The following is a 19,306-nucleotide window of genomic DNA, read 5'->3' as shown; positions in this document are numbered from 1 at the left end:
TGTGTCTGTGTGTCTCTGTGTGGGATAACATGGATCTCAGGCCCTTGTCTGTGGTGTAAGAACAGGGTTGTTAAAAGAGGAGACATAGGTAGCTGCCTAATACCTGGTCAGTCTATTTGACATCTCTTCTGGTACCATCTGTCATGACTGGAAGATGCTCTCCAGGGCTTTAAGGCAAAGATCTTTCCCATCACTTGCTACCTGTTTTTTGTTTTTTAAACTAGAGATAGCAATGATTGACTGTGGGACTGTTTCATACAAAGCAGGTGAACTATCATGAGCTTTGGCCCCTTCCCAAAGAGTACCTCTGTTTTGTTTTGTTTTTAAACTTGTAAAATGCTGTGAAGTATGAAAGAGATCATTACAGCTGCAGGAAGGTTCATCAGCCCAGGAGCAATAGGCTAAGGAATGTTCTCCCTACAGAAATGTCTATTTATGCATAGCTGCCTGTTGACTCATAGGAAGAAAAATACAGCTCATCTGTTCTTTCATGGGCCATGTTTGTGCTGATGTTGTTTTATTCCTGAGTTTAATTTGTGTCTTTTTTAGGTTCACCTGTAACATGGGAATATTATCCTGGCCTGTTTTGCAAGGTGGCTGTGAGGATTGCTATGCTAACATATGTGAAGCACTACAGGGGAGAGGAAGATATATATATATATATATATATATATATATATATATATATATATATATATATATCCTAGCTTTGTTCTTAAGAACAAAGTCTGAGGGTTAGTGCAGGTTCCAAGGAGGCAACAATAACGATGAAGTTCTCTTTGCAATTTAGCAGAGAGCCCAAATGACTGAGTAAAACAGGTTGACAAACGAACTGATTTATCTCATCGCAATCTTATATTTTTCAATCATGCTTTTTATAAAAATGAGCAGAGAATCACAGGCTCAGCAAAAGCATCACAGAAGAGAGCACGGTCGCCATTTCTGCCCTAGGAACAAGGTCATGTTTCTGTCAGCTACCCATGAGGGTGTTCTTCGCAACCACACAGAATAGCATGAGGCATTAAACCATGCTGAGTTACCATGTGCCCTGATTGGCAATGTAGTTCTGAAGATGTTTTCCTCTGTATGTTTGGGTGAATGTCTCCTTGCTCTGTACAAGGCCTGAAGTAAGAAAGACAAAACTTCTCTGTTTATTTCTTCTCAGATTATACACCTTATTTTTGTTCAGCTTCCTCAGCAAAGTGTTAACTGGGTTTTATTTTGTCTTTGGACTCAATCTGCATCATATAAGTAACTTTGCTAGCATGACTAACTTCTGGTACTCAAAAAGCAACTGCTCTTCAATTCTTTTAGAAGCCATAGGATGGCAGAGTGAAACAGATGTTTAACAGTTCCTCCCATGCCAGTTGCACCATAGAATAGAGGGTTTTCTCTGTGTTTTTGTTGTTGTTGTTGTTGTTGTTGTTGTTGTTTTTAGTGGACATGGTGTACTATAGGTGGCTTAAAGCAGACATGCATGACCAGTGAGACTTTGGACTTTCTTTTTCTTTTTCTGGGATAGCTCAGTCAGTAAAGCATGAAACTTGTAATCTCAGGGTTGTGGGTTCGAGCCCCACTTTGGGCAGTTGCAGAGGGTTGAACTAGATGACCCTTGTGGTCCCTTCCAACTCTACAATTCTGTGATTTTATGGTTCTATGAAATAGTCACCATCATGCACTTTTGCAACCCCCTTTTGCAACTGCAAGATATGTTGGTACAGCAGATGGATCCCCTATTCCAAGAATAATAAGGTTTTTTTGGAGAAAATATTTTGTGTGCAGAAGCTTCTGGGATATTTGTATCCTGACTTAATATCTTGCATGCATACATTTGAGTAGCATACTGTGGGTGTTGTGCTGTATTTTAAAAGGCTTCTTTTGTGCACAACTCTTTTAAGAATAAAAACCCATTTTTTAAAAAAGCCACATCATTAACTGGCTCTGGTTAAATCTCTCTTTAGTCATTCTGTTCCCTGTTTAATGCTGAAGTCATTTCAACCAAAACATTGTTCTCAGATATTTGACTTTAAATTTCCGATTTAAGGCAGAAGTTCAGACAATGTTTTAAACAGGAGAAGATGCTTTCATGTGGTATCATGCTGCTCTGCCTGACGTCGAGAATATCTCTTTAGGAGTCAAAAGGAGAAGTAATGGGATAGAAAGCAAGATGATGACTTGTTCGTGATGATGCCTGGAGTATGCTCTGCACCAGATTTGTTCTTTTCATCCAGTGGAAAAACATGGCATAAGGAATGCAGGAATCCATTCTGTAGTTGAAGCCTTAGGTGGTAGCATCACCACCATTCCTCTAGCTTAGTGTTTCCCAAACTTGGGTCTCCAACTCTTTTTGGACTACAATTCCCTTCATCCCTGACCACTGGTCCTGCTAGCCAGAGATGATGGAAGTTGTAGTCCGAAAACAGCTGGAGACCCAACGCTGGTGAACACTGTTCCAGCATCATTCCTACCTTCCTTTCACAGTCAGAATAGCCATGATTGTGAAGCAGAAAACTAACTTTGAAACAGGCATTGTTGTCATATTCCTCTTCTGGAATCTTAAAATGCACACAAACGTCTTACAAAAGCATGTTTGCAGAGGAGCGCAAGTGCAAAAGTCCAAAGATACCTTATGTAGCCCCAGACACCATGAAATCTTTGAGAAGGGTTTTTTTTTGCTATGCATTGTTAGGGGTCACCTGTGGCCCCACTAAATGGCAAGTTCATTAGAATGTTGATTCGTGGAAAAATCAAGATTGGATAGCAATGCAGATGAAACCCACCTTGCCAGAACAGGACTAAAACCAAGCTTCTGACTGAGTGCGCTTTTGTATGGCTGAGGGCCAGGGAAGCAGCTCTGAATGTACCCATGGGGAGGATATGTCTGGCCCATTCACATAAAAATGTCTTCTGTGCATTTCTTTCTTGCCTACACTTCCATTTTTCCACCCTTCTGTGTTATGGATCTGCATGCTCACATTGATAAAACACTCCAAAAAAAAGTGACAGCGATTTGATAGTACACATGGTTGCATCAAGAATCTTGTCGTGTTTTACAGAGTATACAAGTCCTGTTTTTGGGCTACACACAAGGATTCTTGATGCACCCATATGTACAGCCACACCATGGTGACTTTGTTTCAGAGTGTTTTATCAACGCACATGTGCATGTTGGTAATATAAAGGGGTGGGGGGAAACAGAACAGTGGAAGATTCCAAATAGATCAATTCCCTTTCAGCAACAAGACAGCATAATTCAGAATGACAAAATCCATAAAAAAACAACAACATTCAGATGAGAATTTCGGTACCATGCTTACCTTTTTTGTCTGTTGCAGGAAGATGACTGTGATGAATACTTCATAATGTCTTTCCGCCCCTACTGTTAAACCAGTACTTAGTCATTACATAATATCTTTTCATTTTCTCTCCCCCTGCTTTTTTCTTTTCTCCTATGCTGCAGCTTTTCTTGACTAAAATAACTCATAATTGCAGTAAGGAATGCTCATCAAGATTTGAAAGAAAACTGAAGTAACTACTAGCAACTTCAGATTCATTTTATGTCTTCTTCATTACATGCACAGTATATCAGAAAGGAATTATCTAACTCCATTTCTCTTAGCAACTAGGAAATAGAAAATGCTAAGTACGTAAGGGGAAGGGGGGGGAAGAAGAATATTTAAAATGTGTTCTACTGAAATGGCTTTCGTTGTGTGAAGGATACAGAATTATTGCTGATGCCAGTAGTTTCCAGACTTTCTACCCTCTAGGAAAACTTTTTACAGCAATTTGTCTGCAATAGACACAGGGCATATCGCAAAGGATCCTGGGACATGTTCTATAAGGCACAGACACTTAATGGAAGCACCAAGCAAATCTCTTTAACTTCACAATTGCCCTACATTGGCATGAGAAACCTTTGACCCTCCACATGGTGTTGGACTCCAGCTCCCATCCTCCCTGATAATGATAATGCTGACTGGTGCTAATGGAAGTTTGAGTCCAACATCATCTAGAGAGCCACACACCATCTAGAGGAGGTGGGAGCTGGGGGCACTGTTATACAGTGGTTCCGCTCCTTCCTCCAGGGCCATGTCCAGAAAGTGGTGGTGGGGGATGCGTGTTCAGACCCCTGGGCTCTCATTTGTGGGGTGCCTCAGGGTTCCGTTCTCTCCCCCATGCTTTTTAACATCTACATGAAGCTGCTGGGAGAGATCATCAGGGGTTTCGGCTGGGTGTCCATCAATATGCGGATGATACCCAGCTCCACCTCTCTTTTAAATTGGAAACAGTGAAAGCAGTGAAGGTCCTGTATGAGTGCCTGGAGGCGGTTGGAGGAAGGATGGCGGCTAATTGATTGAGGGTGAAGCCTGACAAGACAGATGTAATGCTCTTGGGGGACAGGGGGCAGGCTGGTGTGGAGCACTCCCTGGTCCTGAATGGGGTAACTGTGTCCCTGAAGGACCAGGTGTGCAGCCTGGGAGTCATTTTGGACTCACAGCTGTCCATGGAGGCGCAGGTCAATTCTGTATCCAGGGCATACCAGGGCATCCATCTGGTATGCAGGCTGAGACCCTACCTGCCTGCGGGCTGTCTTGCCAGAGTGGTGCATGCTTTAGTTATCTCCTGCTTGGACTACTGCAATGAGCTCTACGTGGGGCTACCTTTGAAGGTGACCCAGAAACTACAACTAATCCAGAATGTGGCAGCTAGACTGGTGACTGGGAGCGGCTACTGAGACCATATAACACCGGTCCTGAAAGACCTACATTGGCTCCCAGTACGTTTCCGAGCACAATTCAAGGTGTTGGTGCTGACCTTTAAAGCCCTAAACGGCCTCAGCCCAGTATACCTGAAGGAGCATCTCCACTCCCATTGTTCAGCCCAGACTCTGAGGTCCATCTCCGAGGGCCTTCTGGCGGTTCCCTCATTGCAAGAAGTGAGGTTACAGGGAACCAGGTAGAGGGCCTTCTCGGTAGTGGCGCCCGCCCTGTGGAACGCCCTCCCATCAGATGTCAAAGAGATAAACAACTATCTGACATTTAGAAGATACCTGAAGGCAGCCCTGTTTAGGGAAGTTTTTAATGTGTGACATTTTAATGTATTTTTAGTCTTTGTTGGAAGCTGCCCAGAGTGGCTGGGGCAACCCAGCCAGATGGGCGGGGTACAAATAAATAAATAATAATAATAATAATAATAATAATAATAATAATAATAATAAGCTATTTTTTGCCTTGCAAGAATTAAGGCTATGCCCTAAAAGAAATACAGAACTCTTTTGACCTTGTCTGTAAATGCCAATCTACTCATTTGAAGTCCCCAAGAAACCATAAGTTTTCTCAGCACAGAGTCTGAAACCACCACCTTACATGAATCTGCATGCTCATATCTTGTGCACTTGTGGAGGTGAGACATTCATTTCAATGAAGGCTGCAACTCACTTGGTAATTTTTCTCCCGGTTATGGTTTCTGCATGGAGTGGCTGCCACAACAATCTGTTTCAATAGGCTAAGCTCTAACGTGATGAAGGTCTGCTGTCTTCTTTTTCTTCCCACGAGAGGCTTGATTTGCTTTTAAGTCCTGCCTGACCTTTGGGTTTGCTGGTATATGTATAAAAAAAATACATATATAAAAATCTCCAACTTTTAGATTTTTTCCAGTAATCATGATGGCTTGGATTAATTCATATATACCAAAAACATTCTGTTTTTGTTGGTGTGATGATATTGAGGGAGAAACCAATGTTATGGGAGAAAGGAATGTGTGGTCCTCCAGATTTTGCTGAACTCCCATCATCTCTGACCCTGACTATTGACTATGCTGGCTGAGCCTGATGGGAGATGGAATTCAACAACATCTAAAATATCCCAAGTCCCCTACCCTTTCATAGACTATGGCTGCATGCACAACATTAGCATGTTTAGACCTTTAACCTTCCCCAAAATAAATTCACACCTGACTCAAATATTTGGTTTGGTTTTTTGGCAGAATTTAGGCCAAAACTTTATTGATTACAAGCAAGTGAGTGGTTGCATAGGTTCTGGTTCGACTATCTCCCTGCACCCGTGCAGGCAGCCCTGTCCCAGAGCCACGTTCGTGGGACAGACAAGGATGAACACCAGGGATAGCTGATGGAAGGTTCACCAGTCAGCTGTTCTGATGCCCCCGGGACTTGGCCCCTAGCCAGACCCATTTCGGGGACCGACAAACCATTGAGTCCCTGGATTCCTGTACCAGAATATCCTGCATTTCCATAGGGGTGGCCACATCACGTGCCACGCCTATCACCTGAACCAGAGCCTATCCGCAACTTACAAGTTGTGACTAGTTGCTACGCGGCAGGCGAAACCCAAATGGCACCAGCCAATCAGCCAAGTGGAGAAAATCCATACCGTGTCCCTGCCCCAATGGCAGATGACACATGACAGCATAGCAAGGTCAACTCAAGCCATAAATACAGGGAGAGGTGGGCGGGTGTTCCGATGCATTAGGCCCCAAAGAAGAAGCTCAGCAGCCTTGCATGGGCTTAAATAGGTCCCACGTTGCTGTATTTTTCGACGCCCCATTGGCCAGATTTCACCCCAGCAACACAGGACCGACCTATCAGGGGTTGTGGCCTTGATTTCCAATTACCCCCACAACACTGGGTTGGGTTGCAGGTCACACCACAACACGTGCCCTCTTTTAATGGAGGACCCGATATATTTAAAACATTTAGGAACCATAGTTGACCCCTTACAGAGACACAACTCTCAGCATCCTTAACATTCCACAGTTCCCAGAATTCTTTTTTTTTTTTGGGGGGGGGGGTGCAATCTGCTTTAAATGTACACACAGCTTATGTGCATTTAAAATATCTGCTTTCCAAACCATGGAAGTACCCTAACCATTTTGAGCATGTGAGTCAGCGAGGTCGTTCTATAAATAACAAAGATTTGACATCATTCATGCAATGAGCCTTCTAATACATCTTGACATTTTGTCGTAGGTTCCTTTACTGAGAAACTCTTATTGCCCAGAGAGAACAATTAGATGAGGAATGCCTTTAGGTCACATTCTATATATGGCTAGCTGCACTTTCTAAGGGCCACACAGCTGCACCATATTTCTATCCAAAGATCTCACACCACGTTGTCTTGAGCTTCCCTTTAGCTGAAACTTTTCACAATTGCTCATTAATGATGAAGCAAGGTGACCTTATCTCTCTCTCTCCCCCCCCCCCATTTTCTTTTTAGTGTTGTTGTTATGAAACTTAGACCGGAGATAATTGACATACTTCGAATGGTCTCTAAAGACTAATTAGCAACTGGGAGTCATGTATTAAATCAGCCTAGGATGAATTAAATTCCTGCTTCAGGAGGAATTGAAGTGAAGCAAAGTTTCTGAAAATCAGGTGGGTTGCTCCTGCAGCTAGATCCTCTATGTAGAGTTCGATGCTAAAGGTTTTTGGATTGAAACCAACGAGGGGATAACTTCCTCATATTTTGCAAATAAAACATAATTTGTTGTGCACGTCTTAAACAGCCCATTTAGAATAGGGGCTGACAAATGGCAGTCTCCTTGTATTGTTAGATAGGATTTTCAATCCTAATTATAGATCACATTGTTTAAATCCATGCTTTGTAGAGGCTCCTGGCCAGAAATGCATCCATTCACATTACTGCTTTCTCTTGAGTAGTCCCATAGAACTTTGTGAAACTTCGGGTGTGTCACTGTACACTGAGTACCAAAGCAAAGCTAAGTATGATGAAAGAGATGTAATAGTCAAGGACAACTGAGTTATGAAATGACAGATAAATCGGTGTAAAATAAATGGCAGGCTTATGGGCAAAGAAGGTCATCTTTGAAGGTTAATAGAAACTGTATACAAGCACAATTTGAAGTCTGGGTCTTGTTTATGGAATTCTTATCTTAGCGAAGAAACAGCCCCAAAGTGATATTAAATGAATCAGTGAAATATGATTGGTGGGTGCAATGGGAGAAGATGCCATGAATAAATGAAGAAGATGCTCCTATAGCATAAGCTCCGTCAGTGATGTTTCCAAAAAAAAGGAATGGAGGTTCTTCATAAGATTTAGGAGTGGAGTGTGAGCCATTTAGCCCAGGGGTCACTCTGCTTTCAGAATATTTACAGGCCCAGAGCCTTGCTGGTGGGACCAATCACATGGGTATATGCAGGCCCCACTATCCATCCCCTTCTTACGCACAAATTCAGTTATCCAAACTTAAGGAATTATGCCCAGTCCTTGCTATATACCACAGATTCAGATACCTGAACAGTCAGTTTGCCCACTGCCTTACTTGTTTGTGGCTTGTTGGTCACTGCTACATGTCAGTGTTTATATGGCGCCTGTATTTTTTGTGCATTAACAATAATAAGAAGTTTGACTGGGGGGGGGGTTAAAATAAGAAAATTGTGCAGGAGAAAGAGAAAGAACCAAACATATCACTGGAAACACTTTGTGCATGCATTGTGGTCAATTGCCTTGTGTACATGCCACACATAGGAGTGTTGGGTTTCAAACACATAGGGCTGGGTCCAGACTTCATCATGCTAACCGAAATCGATGGAACTTCAGTTAGGGCTCATCCATACTTGCCTTTTCTCCCATGCTTTTGAGGCACAGGTTTGTGTTTTCGTGGACTTTTTTTTGCCCCACAGCTTTCCCCAGGAGAACACGCACTTTAATACTGAATCGAAAAAATTGGTGATTCAGGTTTTCTGATTCAGTGGTAAAAAGAGGGTTTTCAGAGGGAAAGTGTAGGGGCAAAAAAAAGCATTCGGAGGGGGAACTTCAAAGAGAGCTTTAAAAGTTCCGGCTGCGGACGCCATTATGGGTGGTCGAGGGATGCTTCGGCTGCGAAGCACCCAGTTCATTCCGGGGGTTAGGAGCCCTGCAGCCACATAGCGGGGCTCCGGTTGGGGAGCGGGAAGAGCGTCCCGCTCCCTGGGCTCCCCGGCTGTGCCCGTTGTGGCTCCGAACCCTTCCCCCGCACCCCCTGTAAAGGGGGAGTGGGGGTGAAGGGACGACGGAGCCGGGCTACAGGGGACATGCCCCAACCGGGATGAAATTGCGGCGGCTAAGCCTGTGATGAGCGTCTAAGTTCTACCTGTCATTAAGGAGCTGATAAGGACCCAGAAGCTGTGAGTAATTGATTGACTCTTTGTTTTCCTGGAATGCTCTGGGGGAAAGAAGAAAGGCAGCCCGCCTCCCTCCCTTCGGCTGGTGAAAGAAATTAACTCTTTAAGTGACTGCTGCTACAACAATCAATAGAAAGTATTTGGAATTTGAAAACTGAGTCTGTTGAGATCTCCCTTTGGGGGTTAACTGGGGGAAAAATATCTCTGCTTGAAGTTCTGGTCTTTATACTCCTGCTTCGGAGAAATGGCGGCGACTTGGTGTGTCGCAGGAAAAATTTGAAACAAAGGAAGGAAGAGACAGGAACTGAAATCTGACACTCACCCTCTCTCTTAAAATGCTGGACTTCGCGCTCACATTGGCATCAAACTCATATTTAAAGGATGAGGAAAAGCTCATTATTTTGCAGATGGAACTGCTTGATCGGAAACTACAAGTCTTGAGTGGAATTATTCACAAAAAGGATCTACTTTCCACAGAGGAGGCTTTTCAAAAGTTTTACACAATGGAATCATGCCTTGGCAAAGAGCTGGGAGGGGCGTTTGAAAGATGGTCTGAGATGGCTGGGCAAATCCGGGAAGAACAACTGGAAATGGGAAAACTTACAATATCCAGACCCCGAGGTGGCAGCTCGGGGGAAAGGGACATGGAATTAGAATTTTTACAAGAAGAAGAAGCAAAAGAAACGGAGGAGCCCAGAATGCAGATGAGAAACGCCTTGAGGCTCGATGCGGGGTTTGCTGTGGATGCAGCCTGGATCTGTGGACACTTGGAGGAAGACAATGGGAGATTTGGCGCTGGAGAAAGACAGGAAAAGACAATGGACAGAGGAGGTGTGGGTTGAAGAATTAAATGTATAATCTAAATGGTCTGCCATGGTATCCGAAGTCGGAGTGTGAAGTCTGTTAATGATAAGTTTATTTTAAATAAGTAAGGAGATATTGAATTTTAAGTTAAAAGCAGCATGATATAGGACAGAAGAAATAAGGTTAGTTATAAGAATATTTGGTTACGATTTAAGGTATAATGCAAAGATTGAGATAAGTATGTTATCTTTTTTTTTTAAGTAAAGTTAAATTTTTTACAGAGAAAAGTTGTTAAGGAAATAGTATATTGAATTAAAACCGAAGGTGAAAAGGCGGGGGAAGTCAAGCGTCAAGATTCAGAACTAGAATTTTTTTTTTTTGTAAGGTTACAATTAAGAAGAAGAATCCTGACTTTATGTGTATTTGTAGTTGTTTTTGTATTTGTAGGTGTGGGGTTGGGTTTGTGTTATATTATGAAAATGTTAATAAATTCTGTTTAAAAAAACAAAAAAAAAACAAAGAGAGCTTTAAAAGCATGGATCTGCAGAGTAAAGGTAGCTGCGGATGAGCCCTTTTTCATTGGACTTATGTCTTATTTTATTTCAATGTATCTACTGTAAGCATGGTGGAATCTGGATCAAAACCTTACTTCAAACCTAAATAATGCTGGATTGAAAACAAAGCTAACTTCTGTAAACTTCAGAGAAGTCTTAAATTGCGTTGTAGATAAATGCAGTTTCTGTATCATAGCATATGAAAAGTTGGGAATTGTCATGGATGAGTGAATCTGTCCATTGCTGATCCATGGCATCTTTAATGACTGTGCCTTTGCAGAAGCTGCCGAGTGTCTTTTCAGTTGGAAGACATGCTTATTTCAAACTGTGCAAGACCCCTTCCAGACTTTTGTGTACTTGCGGAACACCTTCACTTCTCCCCACCCCCACCATGTCTTTTTGCAGTAAGGAAAGTGATGGGAAAGCACACTGCAAAGTGTGGGATAACGATTGTGTGCTGAGATTTTTCCTAAGCGCTCTGCAAACAGATTAGAATGACTTCTCAGTCAACGGTGGGTGCCATATAACTCTGTGCAAACAGATCAGGTTGTCTGCGCACATAGGTGGAGAAAAATATGCATTTACTAAAGGGAGTGAAATTAAGTCTGATTTCAGAGTGGCATAGTTTGGGTCTCAAAATGGAGGTGCCTTTGTCTTGGGGGTGGAGAGGGTTTCCACAGCGTGTGCGTTTAGCAGGAATGGAGAACCTGTGCTCCTCCAGAAGTTGCTTGACTCCAATTCCCATCGGTCCCAAAGGTCTGGTATTATGGAACTTGTAGCCCAACTATATTTGGAGGGCCATCGATTCCTCATTCCTGTGGTGGAGGGACCTTGCTCCAAATGTGGTGAGGGAGACACTGGGAAGGCGAGGTTGCGTCCGAGGGTTGTGTGTCTGCATTGGGTGGGGTGCAGTTGGAGAAACAGCTGTTTGAATACCTTTTCTAAAAAAAGGAAGGAAATATATCGTTACTGTAATTTTAAATACATCAGCAAGTTTAATTGGCCTACTGGCATTACTTCACTTCACACACCAGGACTCATGCTTGTTGTGTATAGACATCTGAAAAGCAGCCTTGGTGATCAGAAAGCAGGCCACGGGACTGTCTTGTTTGTCTCAGCAGTGACTACCATGGCTCCCTTAATGCCCAAGTCAAGCATGAACTTGAGCAGATTATTAAGAGAGCTTCCTTCCTTCCTTAGCATGCCCAGCAGTTCTATTTATATAAACTCATTGTTCTACTTGTAACGTCTTTTAATTCCCATTCTGGCATCACTAGTTATCTGTGTGCCTTGCTAGAGTCATTTTCCATCAAGAAAATATTGTCAATCACTTGTTAATAAAAGGGAGTTAATTTAAGACTTCTTTAAAACTTTGATGTTTAAAACTGTGACTCAGCAGGGAGTTTTTTAAAGAAGGTCGCAGAAACAGAGCCATGTCTTTATCATTTGTGATCTCTGTTTAAGGCTCAGCTGTGCTTAGCCACATCTCACTAACCCACGAGAAAAAAGAAAGCTATGTTAACTGTATTGCAATTTGGTTGGAATATTTTGGATGAAATACAAAGTAAATTTAGCTGTTGTAAAATATAGTCGGTGCTTTATGTAGGGCAGGAGTTTTGGCTGCTTCGTGCATAATCTTTCTTTTGAAATGACAGCAAATCTTGTTCACCTGGTGTAAAATAAAACCATTTCCTTCTTCCGGGGGGGGGGGGATCCAAAACAAATATTCCATTAAGTCAAACATTGAAAAGTAATGAATTGGATCCTAAATGTGCTTATGGTGATGGGAGGTGTGATAAGGTATGGCATTATTAAAATCTGTGAACTGTATCTGTCAAACATCCTGACAGATGGTATACTATGCTCTCATTTTGATCCATCCTGTCCCACTATGTTCATTATAAAGCAGGCATAGGCAAACTCGACCCTCCAGATGTTTTGGGACTACAACTCCCATCATCCCTGACCATTAGTCCTGTTAGCTAAGGATGATGGGAGCAGGGCCATCTAAGCATATCCGGCGCCATGGTGCAAATCTCTCTCTGCCCCCAACCCCCGTTTCCCAGAGTTGTCAACCTTTTTTAAGGGGGGGGGGGGACTTCAGTCCGGCTCATTTACATCGCGTGATCTGACGCGCGCTCAGCACTGCACGTAAGAAAGAAGCAGCCCACATGGCCTCCTGCGCCCTCCCGTAAAGCCTCCCTCTAAGCGCCCAGTGCCCCTTACCTGCCCCTGTCCAGGGAAGTCCGCACAACAGGAGGGCCAGCAAACAGATCAGGTGGCTTGCCGGCTGTCCCATCCTCGCTCGGTGCTGGGATTGTACAGGGTGCTTCCCTGCTCCTCTCGCAGACTCCGCAGGGAGGCGCGCAGGCGGCAACATGGCCAGAAAGGGGTGGGAGAGACACACCCTCCCCGCCCCGCCCCGCCCCCGATTCCACCTGCCAGGCAGCCCTGGTGGGAGGGGATGCAAAGGGGCTTCTCTGAGCTGGACGCAGCATGCTCCAATGGGCAGCTGAGAGGAGAGGAGTGGGCTGCCCCAGAGCAGGAAAGGGAGCGTGCCCTGACTCTCCTTCCCAGACACTCAGCCTGTGGCGCCCTCCAAATCTGGTGCCCTGGCATCCCGCACCACTAAGGTCTATGGGTAAGATGCCCCTGGGTGGGACTTGTAGTCCCAAAACATCTGGAGGGCCAAGTTTGCCTATGCCTGGTATAAAGTGTAATAGGCTTGCAGATCTCCATGGATGGATGTTTCTACATGCCATCTTTCTTTCTTTCTTTCTTTCTTTCTTTCTTTCTTTCTTTCTTTCTTTCTTTCTTTCTTTCTTTTGCATTCACTACAACTGGATGTTAGTTCAGGTGTTCAGAATCAAGGCCAGGCCATGCATGGTAGGGAGGAAGGCAGTTCTGTCCCCATCACCTATTCAGTTTGTACAATTTCTTGAAAGTGTGGGTGAAAGGTGAGTAGGACCGGCAGGTGCTGAAAGTTTGGGGGCAGAACGGATTCATTCCATCAGATAGGTCAGAGCTACTATGGTAGCTTTCCTGCATGTAGGTCAATGTTGCTTACAGGGAGGGAGAGGGGCAAAGTGGTGAAGAGGTCAGCATGGTGCAAATGTGCCAGTGGAACTAATCTGGTGGCCCTGCCAGTGTGTTTACATTGATGTGACCTCCCTGACACCTTTCCCCTCTCCCTCTCCTTGTAGCAACAGTCACCTATCTGCAACTCCACCCCACCCTGCGTGCCTCTTCACTATACCAAAATTTCAGATTGAGTGACATAATCAAGAAACAGAGCTTGGCACTAATAATGATGATGATGATGATGATGATGATGATGATGATGATGATGATGTTTGCTGCTCTGTGGTGTAGACCAAAAAAACACATTCTAGCAGCACAGGAGATGCACAACACAGGTTTGAGATGTGGGACAAGGAACTAGTGTGTCTAAAGACAATAAGAATGTCCTCAAGGAAGGCAACCTTGGTCATGGATAACTCTAGTGCTGCAGTGAAACCTGCCCTTAAACGATTTGAAATGGGTTTTTTCCCCCTCTGTGAAAAGGTGGTTGATGATGATGATGATGAAGATGATGATGCCGCCTCATTCATAGGTCCCTTTAGCATTTTTGCAGCGTGGGGTTGAGCTTACCTTACAATTGTGAGTTGGCCAATGGTGGTGTGTGTTTTTCTTTCCTTTTCCCCAGTTGCTTGTGCTTCTTGATTTGAAATGAACTCCCATAGAGGTTGGCAACCAAGTGCCTGAGATTTGTCTACCCATGTATGTTGATTTTAAAGGAAACTCTTCCTTTTCACTTTTTTTTTTAAAAAAACTGCACTTATTTCTTTAAATGCAAAAAGACTTCATTCCAGCCCTCGCCCCCCCCCCAGAAAACAAGAAACCACTGTCAGTTGCATGGTGGGTAATCCTCCTGGCTTCCCACACTGACAGAAAAGCTGAGCTAGATGTCCAAGAAGAGTACCAAAAATGAAATTTGTAGAATGAAGGGAAGAACACCCCAACCCCCCCTTAACCTCAGGAGTAAGGCAAGCCCTGAACCCCACCCCATAGAATTCCACTGAATTTTTCTTCCCCCTTTCAGAATTTTTGAATACAATTTCAATTCTCATTAATTGATAGAGTATGGTTAAAAAAACAACAACACAAAACTAACTGGAGAAATTATTACAACAATGATGCTCAATTTCTCACTGAACATATTTATTTAGCATAAAACATTGTGCGTTCTAGAGGCATTCTAAACAGGCTTCTCTTAAGTAACACTCCTCCTCTGATATTTTGGTAAGCCCCACTTGTTTTCAGGTTTGTATTTTCAAGTACAAGATAAGCCCAAGTATTCAAAAGCTACATCTGTTCAAAGCTTACAGATGGTCTTTTGTGTTATCTCTAGTTTCTGTATAATTATGTGCGACACTGCATTTCTTTGGGAGGTGTTGCCATGTAGAAATACATTATAATTGAACTTGAATCTGTGCATGCTCCATAGGGCTTTCCACAATGGTTATAATGAATTTTTCAGTTTACACACTGCAACCTCCTGAGTGCAGATTAGATTTGTAGGCATTAGGTGGTGTATTTATGGTTACAATAGTCCCAGCTCAGTGGGGGAAAGAGGTTCTTCATATTTTTTGAATTTTTTTTAACCTACATTCATCTCTTTTTTATTCAACACCTCCTACCCATTGGAGGAAAAAACCCTCTAAAGAAGAAAGTGGTAATATTTTCTTAATTGAGTCATCTAGCTGAAAATTACATTAGTGCTATCTAATTTATAAATTATATACGATAGAAAAGATGATGTCTTTTACTGGGGCAATACACATTAGTTGATCCAATAAAAGCTTTCTCTATGCCTGTTAAGTACCCCATTCTCTGGGAATGAGATGACAACAACTGTCTACACCTGTTTCATTTTATCAAACGATATGACAGAATGAGGGATAGCGAAGGTTCAGAAGCTAGGTTCCTCCTCAAGGTGAAGAAGGTGAATGAGCTACTTGAGCCCAGAACATTTGGGATGTAAACCCTTGCTTCAGCAGCACCAGAAATGTCTTCCCAGGTGTGATAGAGGTGCTGCATTAGCTTCCCAGCTTATCAGGACAGAGAGGGACATGACTACAGGGAGGTTGGCAGGGTGCAAAAGCAGCAGCAGGAAGCACCAGCTAGCTCTGCACCAGGCCGTTGGTAATTGCTTGCTATTATAGTGGCATAGCTGCAGTGTTGATGGCGGCCCCTCTCTACAGGTATATGCCCAATTATTCCCTGAACTATTGCTTCCAGTTAACAATTTTATTTGCCTCGTGAGTGAATATATTTTATCATCTACTGATCTGTTGATCACCTGTTGGTTAAAATTTGGTAGAGCCATTGAGTATGTTTGTGGGCAAATCACTCAGATAAATGTGCTAAATCAAACCTTGAGCCACTAACAGGCCATACCTGAATTAGGATGCAACCCTACCAAGACTTACTAGGGTGTAAATCTCACTGAAATCTGTGGGACTTATTTCCAGGTTCACACGCACAACATTGCACTGTTAAGAGCATTAAGAATGGATGCATTAAATGTGTTCAAAGAGGCTTTGGATATTGTCAAGGAAGCATGTGCAAAAATTGCTACAGATGAGTCATACACACCTGAGGATTTAAACAAGAACAGCAACAAAAGGAAAAGTGATGGTGGGTTATTTATTCTTTTGGCAATTCTTCACAGGGGGTGGGGGAATCCACTCATTGCAAAAATAGCAGGTTCCCAAAGGGACCTGTGACTACAGTGAAATCTGATTCATCATAATAATATGGTATTTTCCATAATGTGAAAAATCGAAGTGCTCTCTTTAACAGAAGCTCAAGCCTTCGATATGAAAGTGGCATGAACAATGAGGAACATTTCAGGCAACCCAATAAAAGATGGATATATTGCATCTCATTTAATATAGCTGAAAATATTTTAAATTCAGAAGGTCTGCAGAAAGAAAAGTGAGAAAAAAGCATGAATGTATTCCCACTGGGTTATTTCATTGAGCTTACAGAGCACGAGAGGAGTTCATTGGAGCCGGGCAATTAGGTCCTAAATGTTCATCCTTTTTGTTTTCTAAATAGTGACTTTCCACAGTGAGTAACAATACAGAAATGACTTTGTCACCTGTCGTTCAAATCAGGATGCTGCAATGAAATGAGAATGGATACAGCTAGCATGCTGGGTGCCTCTTGACAACAGTAGGCATTCTGCTGCATAGGGATATGAATTGATAATGCTGTGAAAGTCATTTCCCCTTCCCTATGTCTCCAAAGCTTTCTGGCAGGTTTGTGCAACTTCTCGCCATGGTTTGTTAGGTACATAGGGAGCAGTACTCTATTAGGTCAGAATATTTTTTCCTTATAGCCTGGAATCATCTATTCTTACTGGCAGCAGCTCTCCAGAGGATGCGGCACAGGTCTTTCCCATCACTTTATTCTCTTACCTGGAATTCCCAAAAAAATTGTTGCTTTGTTGCAATGACTGAAATGGCAACAAAGGAAATTCACTGAGGATCCCCGCTGAACAGTGCAAAGCAAACCCAAGAACAGAGGCGCCAACTTGCCAGGGAGATGGGGGCGGGGAGAATGCCGTGTGTGTGATGTCGTGTGCATGATGTCAAGATGCTGGGAGGAGCTAGGTGGTGGAGCCAAACTCAGCAGCAACACGGCTTCAATGGCTGATGGCTCCTGCTCCTGCTATTGGCTGAGGGCTGCTTCCCCTGTCTTTCCCTTATGTGGCAGCAGGAGGAGAAGCCTCCAGACACTGAAGCTCAGCTCCACAATCAGCTTCCTCTTCCTCCTCCTCCTCCTACCACCGACTGTAGTTTGCGTCCCTCCTCAATAGCAGGAGGAGGAGAAGGAGAAGGAGCCGGCCACTGAAGCCATGCTATGCTTGGCTCCATGCTTGGTCTCTTCTGTCTCCTGAGGCTTTTCTGAACATGGGGAATTCCCTCCACACACAAAAAATCGTTGGGGGCCCCAGAAGAGCTGGGCCCCTAGGAGTTGGCTCCTATGCCCAAGATCAACCACCATAAGAGAAGTTGGGTTCGGCAGATGGGTTTTTTCTGGCTGAACTAGGGCTATACAGGCATAGGTCCCTCAGTAAGGGCTCAGTTGGCTGGACTTAAGACCAGGGTCCCCCCCCCCAGCCAGAATTCACTAGAACTCAATTCCGGCACCTCTGAGGTGGACCCCATTGTCATTATACAAGAACAACGGATGTGTTCATTGTGAGTTCTGGCACCTCTTTTTCTAGAAAAATAGCACTGCTTAATACAGTGTAGGTTTCCCAAAAGGGGGATTCTCTGGCAGTGATGGGACATGGGGGGGGGGATAGGGGCAAGGAGAGATTTAAACCTATCCCGAACCTCTTTTAGCTTGGTTATGTGGCCTAGAAAACAGGTGGAACTTAGCAGGCAGAAAGAGTGGTGTAAATCAGATTCCACCTGAAAGACATGTGCAATGGAGTAATTTAGGATGGCATAATTTATGCCAGTATGAATTCTGCTGACTTTCTATAGTTAGGATTGCTCTGCTTACCCCTGAAATGACAGGGTGATTTTACTCTTGCCTGTCTATGACTCAGTCCTGCCACGTGCTTCTTCTTCTTCTTCTTCTTTTTTTTGTAAAAATCCAATTTATTACCTTTAACACAAAAATCTGATATATCACCTTTAACACAAAAATCTGATATGTCACCTTTAACAAAGCCCTCCCAGCTTAAAGCAGGTTTAGAACAACATTAATTTGATGTATTTATTTAACAAAATGTATATACCACTTGACTGTAAGAAAACCTCTGTGCTGTTTACAAAATAGGATACAATAGAATCAGACTATATTAAAATTCTCAGTAAAAACAGTTAGACAGCGGTGTTTTTAAAACATTCAAAAGATGGCAAAAACCTGCAACAGCGGAAACCCTATGAAATAGCATTGCATTGCCTTTCCTTACTACACATTATGTTTGGATATGCAGCACCCATGCATCTCCTGGTAATGTGAAGTTTCTTCCTGAAGCCATGCAGCCATCATCTGCTAGGGGACATTGGATATTAGTTACTTCAGCACCCACTCCAGTTACGATGAAACATTTGCTTCCGCAGAACAGCTGTTGGTAAACTGCGTGCGACAGAGACACAAGAAAGCCAGTGGCAGCCGCTCTTTTGTTATTTCTAGGCGGAAGATGGAAGGGAGGTTTGCTTCAAAGGCACCAGAGCTAATAAATCGCATTAAAGTGATCAGACGTGTCTGATATTCATTCTGCTGCTCCTCGAGGCAACCTGCATGTCATAAAGTGAGAGCCTTTGGGCACAGTTTGTTTCTGTTTTAATGCCTTCTGCCCTCCCCCAACCCTGCCAGCCGGTTTGTACAAAGTATTTACAACTGCAGACTTCAATAGAGAGACATGAAGGCAGTGTTACAGTGAAGATATTAATAACCTCTAGGTTTTTTGTTCAACAAATGCAGTCAATGCATCAATTTTTAAAATAAAAAAGATGTATTCACACAGACTGAATAATTTTTCCTATCAGTAACTATATACAGCAAAGAAACAAATGCTGATTGCACATTTTATTTTAACTAGGGTGTACCCAAAGGAATTTTAACTAGGATATAGCACTGGTTCACCAGAAGCAGCTTAATCATGCTGGCCACATGACCCGGAATCTGTACGCCGCCTCCATCGGCCAGTAACGCGAGATGAGCGCCGCAACCCCAGAGTGGGACACGACTGGACCTAATGGTCAGGGGTCCCTTTACCTTT

Source organism: Lacerta agilis, chromosome 7, assembly GCF_009819535.1.
Source record: "Lacerta agilis isolate rLacAgi1 chromosome 7, rLacAgi1.pri, whole genome shotgun sequence".
NCBI lineage: Eukaryota > Metazoa > Chordata > Lepidosauria > Squamata > Lacertidae > Lacerta > Lacerta agilis.
This window is presented reverse-complemented; position numbering follows the sequence as displayed.